The sequence below is a fragment of the Salvia hispanica genome, chromosome 2 (genome assembly GCF_029641045.1).
Source record: "Salvia hispanica isolate PSC_SH4W2 chromosome 2, Shi_PSC_v1, whole genome shotgun sequence".
Classification (NCBI taxonomy): domain Eukaryota; kingdom Viridiplantae; phylum Streptophyta; class Magnoliopsida; order Lamiales; family Lamiaceae; genus Salvia; species Salvia hispanica.
Window position 1 is genome coordinate 58,904,367 of NC_142693.1, and position 6,897 is coordinate 58,911,263.

At 39.2% G+C, this 6,897-nt stretch overlaps 1 pseudogene; it reads right to left on the reverse strand.

The window, feature by feature from the left end:
* Window positions 1-966: 966 nt before the first annotated feature.
* Window positions 967-4,683, reverse strand: LOC125198609 ((-)-isopiperitenone reductase-like; annotated as a pseudogene).
* Between the last annotated feature and the right edge of the window lie 2,214 nt (window positions 4,684-6,897).

Consider the following 6,897-nt stretch of genomic DNA (forward strand, 5'->3'; position numbering starts at 1 on the left):
AGAGAAGGAACCGCCAAGGAACATCGGAGTTTCGTCGGGATATGTTGGAAACCACCAGTAGTCACTTTTCGCTTTCTAGAAAGAGATGCAAATAAGATGAGAAGAGACTGGACTGAAGAAGTGATGAAATGAGGTGAAAAACAAAGTGTTTATAGAGTGGAAATACTATACAAAATCAAAATGACAATGCAGGAAAATCGGCAGAACCCGCCGCAATAGCGCCAATCGGAGTCGAGGAAATCGCGGAGCCACGATGACCGCCAATCCCTAGGTCGGCCGCCACAATTTTTTTTTCAGGCGGACGACAACAATAGCGCTGATAAATCTACTGATTGGGTGGGGCGGGTTTTTAGGCGCTACTACAAGTGCCCTTACTATAAATCTATAATGTGTTAAAGCAAAGAATAAATCAGCCGCCCACCATAAACTGTAGTAGAGTATTTAGAGCACATTTAATGGTGTAAGTTCATAGAATTCCAATTCTTATTTATTGATGTAGTTGGTGAGTATTAAATATCACCATAAATACTAGGGTGATGAGCCCCAATAAAGACACAACAAAAATTACAAAATACAAGTGTTCTTCCAATACGTGCCTTTACTATAAATCTATAATGGTGATCCCAAGTCTTCGAACTTCAACAAAGCAACAAGTCATATAGTGAAGTTGCATGTGTTGAACTCGGAACCAAGTAACATTCGTGTCCAAAAAAAATTCCCAAAAAGTCGAATCGCGAACCAATCACAACATGTTACGTACGTACTGCTCTTAATTGTATAACTTGTAGGCATGTACTCCTATTTCATTTTTTTTACCTATATTTACATCAAGATTAGCATTTAATATACAAATTTCTAAGTTGATAATCTATATATAAGAGCATCTCCAACAATTTACACTAAATTCAAACCTATTTTAGTGTAAATGTCACATCAAATACGATTTTACTCCAATCATTTACACTAAATTCAAACTTTAAAACTTTTTAATTCAAACTTAAAAGAATATTCTTTATATTATGCCTTCTTTAAATTCAAACCTATTTTAGCGGTGATCCCAAGAATTCCATTAAGTAACAATACCATACACATCCTTGTCAATAAAGTGGCCCCTCGTCGGCCCTCCATGAGGCAGCAGCGCCAACTTCACCACCCTCTCACCGGCCTCCTCCGCGCTGATGGCACCGAGATTGTTAGTAATATCCGTTCTCGCAAAGCCAGGGCAGAGACTGTTGATGACGAAATCAGCGTGCTTCTTAGCCAACACTTTTGTGTACGCATTCAAAGCCGCTTTAGACACTTTATACGCTGCACCATGACTCGGCCACTTGCTCTCCTCAATCTCCTCTCTTTGAAGTCTTTGAGGAATTCTCGCACCACGCCATCCACGGCCTCTTCGGTCAGGCCTGCCTCGTTGCTCAGCACAACTTTTGCACACTCGTTCCTCAAGAGACGAAGGTGGCCTAAGATGGAGGAGACATTGACGATAGTCGGTGAATCAGATAGTTGGAGGAGAGGAATAAGGGCTTCTGTCACTCTCTTTACACCGTATGCACTTTTCTCCAGCCTCATATGTCTGGATCATAGTTCCTTTTGCTTTCAGCTGCAGCGGCGTCTCAACCTCTGAGTTAGCAAAGACCGTAGCAGCATTTGCTTGTACAGTTGTACACTTGTACTAGCACTTGAAGAATTGAAACATCTCCCTCCAGTTCTGCTCCTAGTATGCCTGCATTGTTCACCTGCACAAAAATTGCTCGCAAAATGAATATGAAGATAAACATAATATGCATTCAAAATATAACTTTCTCTGTCATAACAACTGAGAGCATCTCCAAAGGTGAGGTAAACTACTATAACTACCATATTTACCTTTTTTTCATGAAAAATCATATTCCAAGGGGAGAGGTATTTGAGAAGGTATTATATCTTTTCCCATTTTGAAGAGGTATCTTTATCTTCCCATCAATGGAGAGGTAAAATCTTATAACTACCATATTTATCTTCTTTTCATGAAAAACCCTTCTCCAAGGGGAAAGGTATTTGAGAAGGTATTACACTTTATATTTTTTTATGCATTTTGTACTATTATTTTATTTTTAAAAAATAATTTACCTTACTGTATACCTTTTCCCTTTGGAATGTGTTACTTTTTAGAAGGGTATATTTCACTTTCTAAGAAGGTAAATAAGTAATATACCTTTTCTATATACCTTTTCCATTGGAGATGCTCTAACTAGGAGCATTGAGCCCATAGTCTATTGAACATTTTATATACTCATTCCGTGCCACTCTAAATGATTAAACAAGCGAAAGTTTAGTTATTAAGTATAATTAAGGTTGTTATTATGTCAACACAATTGAAGTGAAGCAGTGGTAATGGAGTTGGGCTTGTATCCATTAGGTATAGGGTTTGAATCCCTCTGGGATCAATTTCTTAAAAAAGCCTAACAATTGAAAAAATCGGTCCAACCGGCCGGCGGTTCACGGTCAACCGGCCGGCTCATCCGGTTCAAAACGGCTCAACATGCTGCTGGTTTTATATGGTGAACCGGATCTGAATGGACACCGGTTTGCGGTCGAATCGGCCGGTCCGATTCGGTTTTTAAAACACTATGAGGGAACAAAGACGACACACAGTTCCCGAAAAAAATAGGGTACATTTTCTTTGGACCACGAACTTCGCCAATGTATCAATTTATACCCGAAACGTTTGAAAATATTTTCTAAGGTCAATTAACTTCAACGCAATACCGTTTTTTACTATGTCAATCAGTTTAATTTTTTTTGGATGAAAATACCATCAAACAGTTTGATTCAAACCTATGAAGGGCATTTCACCACCATTTTCATTTTTAATTTTTTTTTTGTGTTATCATGTAAAATAAAATAACAAAATAACGTATATTAAAGCCAATACCAAAACATACTAAATTCAATAAAAAAATAAAGTTACTCCAAGGAAGGACCACCGAAGAAGAAATCGTCGGGGAATATCGGAGTTCCATTGGGATTTATTGGAAACTACTGGGTTTCATTTTTTCGTTTTCTAGAAAGAGATAAATGAGGCGAGAAGAGACCGGAGTGAAGGATTGATGAAATGAGGTGAAAAACAGGGTATTTATAGAGTGAAGATAGCAGAAGAAGAAAATCAAAAGAATGAACTACAAAAATAGGAGTTTGACACGTTCCCGACGTCGAGGCAGGGGGAGGTGGTGCGGATGAGGTACGACAGGCTGACGAGCGTGGCGAGGAGGATACAGACGATGGTGGGGGACGTGGCGACAGTTGGGGGAGAGGCTGCATTCGGTGCTGAGGTGGAGGGATCCGAGGGCGACGAGCTTGTTTCTTGTGTTCTGTTTGTGTGCGGCGGTGGTGCTTTACCTGACGCCGGTGAGGGTGGTGGTGCTGGCGGGGGGAATTGTATGTGATGAGGCATCCAAGGTTTAGGAGCAAGAAGGCCTTCTGTTCCTAGTAACTTTTTTAGGAGGTTGACTGTCAGGACTGAATCTATGCTTTGGGATTCAGTGTGTTGTGTTTTTTTCCATTTGTGTTGTATAGGAATAAGGAGAATTTTATGTTGTTTCTTGCCACTTTGTTTTCGTTTATCTTCATGAATCACCTTAAGATCATGTATGTTGTGTTCCTCAATCTACAAGGAGCAAAATATATCCACAAATAAATAGTAGAGAAGTTGGTGCACAAACTTCCCATCTCTCAGTAAAAACGTTGATAGATAATCTGAGCAATATTAGAGAATAGGGTGGGAGTTGAATCGTTGATTATAGGTGATAATTCAACACTCTACCACTTGGTCAACTCACACACACATATTTAGTTTTTAATATAGAGTAAGCTTTACATATTTCATTTGTTGTTGTTTATCATGTCTTTCACCTTGTTGGGCTCTTGGTGATGCAGTTCTAGTTAGAGGTTTCAATTAGTTTAGGCTGACTCATCCCAACGCGGCTCAAGTCCAATATGGTTGGCCTAAGCCTAACCCATAAGATGGGAAGGGCCTAGTCTAGCCTGGGGCTTAGATAAGAATTTATGAAACAAAACTTAGTCCAACACAATCCGCTCCAGTTGTGGGCATGTGTTGGGTAAGGTTCTAATCTGTATGGCCTAAGGTGGGCCTGGGGACGGGTCTATGTCCAATAGATGACGCTGACAACGCCGAAATCGTCAAATGTGTGACAATGACTTGATATTCGTATTGAATTTGCGAAATGAACTAAGAATTTAAAAACATTGATACATCATGATTTATTATGGAACTTGACCATTTGATATATTTAAGGGGTAAAATAGCTATTTTAATTTTTTTACTTTATTTTTAATCTTTATAATTTTATTTATGACACTTTTTGAGTTTCTAGTGTTTTTAAACTATTTATAAATAGTGAATTTTAATCTTCTATCGTCACTTTTTGTGGTGAGGAATTGGGCAGCAGCAGCGATGCTTGCAGAATCGACAACATTGAGTTGTTGAAAATCCACATTATCAGAGAGGCCAGAGTCCTTGAGGGATTGCACTGCCTCATTGCCTCTCTTCTCATCCCTTGAAGTTAATATCACTGTAATTCCTTTGGAAGCTTACTGCTTACAGATCTCCAAACCGATTCCTTTATTCCCACCTGTGACTAATGCATACCTGACACCTGCATCCGCCATTGATAGTGAGATTATTTAGTTCGATAATATTTTGTTTTTTGCAATGTGGATCAACACATGTAGTTAAAGGAAATGGGTGAGGCATTGCATAGCTGACTACATTCAAGAGATTAGTCATAGCTCGCAAAAACTCATAAGTATAGTGGGAACCTATATTATCTAGTGACCTATAGTAATTGACTAAACTAACATACACAGTACACACACTCCGGAAAAGAAAATAGGGAATATTAATTTTGGCTTTCGAGGTCCATTAACTTCGATTAATATCATTTGCGCTACGTTTTCACTGTTTTGAACCTTTTCTAGACAAAAATACTCTCAATGCCGAGAATGGAATTTCACCACCGTTTTCATTTTTTAAATTTTTTTTTCTGTGTTATCGAATAACATAAAATAGAAAAATAGCATAAATTAAAGCGAACACCAAAACATACTTAATTTAATAAAAAAAAGTTACAAAGGAAGGATCACTAGAGAAGGAACCGCCAAGGAACATCGGAGTTTCGTCGGGATATGTTGGAAACCACCAGTAGTCACTTTTTGCTTTCTAGAAAGAGATGTAAATGAGATGAGAAGAGACTGGACTGAAGGAGTGATGAAATGAGGTGAAAAACAAAGTGTTTATAGAGTGGAAATACTATACAAAATCAAAATGACAATGTAGGAAAATCGGCAGAACCCGCCGCAATAGCGCCAATTGGAGTCGAGGAAATCGCGGAGCCACGATGACCGCCAATCTCTAGGTCGGCCGCCACAATGTTTTTTTAGGGCTGACGGCTGCAATAGCGCTGATAAATCCACTGATTGGGTGGGGCGGGTTTTTAGGCGCTACTACAAGTGCCCTCACTATAAATCTATAATGTGTTAAAGAAAAGAATAAATCAGCCGCCCACCATTCATTGTAGTAGAGTACTTAGAACACATTTAATGGTGTAAGTTCATAGAATTCCAATTCTCATTTATTGATGTAGTTGGTGAGTATTAAATATCACCATAAATACTAGGGTGGTGAGCCCCAACAAAGACACAAGTCACACAACAAAAATTACAAAATACAGTGTTCTTCCAATATGTGCCCTTACTATAAGTCTATAATGGTGATCCCAAGTCTTCGAACTTCAACAAAGCAACAAGTCATATAGTGAAGTTATTGCATGTGTCCAAACCGATCTCGGGATCAGGATCCACTAGGTTTGCCATGTCTACAGTTGCTTCTTCCTCTGTTTCTGACTGTTCTGTTTCTGATGATGACTTCGGGTCCTCTCTCCTTGACGAATTCCACTCTTCCTCACTTTCTGATTCGAACAGAAATGGATCTACTGTTGTAAACCCCGATCTGGTGGTGACTGTGGATGTTGATTCCTTGACCTGCCACCTGACTTGAGCGTTTCTTCACCCAGACGAGTCACTCCAGTTTCCAAACCGTGAGCCTCTGCTCATAAACTGTAAAGAGAAACAAATAAAAGAAATTAAAACTATATACACCAAATCTCTAAACACATAAACAAACTACGCCATCCATCCCCGGCAATGTCGCCATTTGAAGAGCGAAAAATGAGCTGAGTGTGTGTATTGCTGTGTAAATGTGAACTTCCCCGATTCAGAAAATCCACCAGACACTGGGAACTCAGAGAATCCTCGAGTTACTTGTCGTTGGGCACACAATCACTTCTTTTTCCCTCCAAAACCCCCAACCCGCTATGCTAAAAAGATTAGTACAAGGAAGCAGGGATCGAATCCACAGAGACAGATGCGTAAGTAAACATGCTAAAGACCTGGAAACTATTTTTGGCTACTGCCACACAATTTTCTCGGGGTTGAGATTTAATTCCTAAACTAGGGAAATGAAATGCTCTATCCTAACAGCTAGATCTAGGCAGAAATAACAGAACATGCATAATAGTGACCAAACGGGTTTGACACGACTGCTAGACCTAGTAAACGATTTCCTAAACTAACCTAGACAGAGGAATAAATAGAACGTGGGGACCATTTCCCAAAACAGCATGGTACGACAGAAAAGCTGCGAATCAACTAACTATGGGTTTATCTAACAGCGACATCATCTTCTTCAAAATTTGATCACAAAACACAGAGGTAAAACAGATCAACGTAAAGGTCGAAACAGGGTAAACGAAATTAAACAGATTAATGCGATAAACTAGACTAGGTACACAAGTAAACAGAATTTAAACATCACAAGCATGCAAACGTGAACAGATC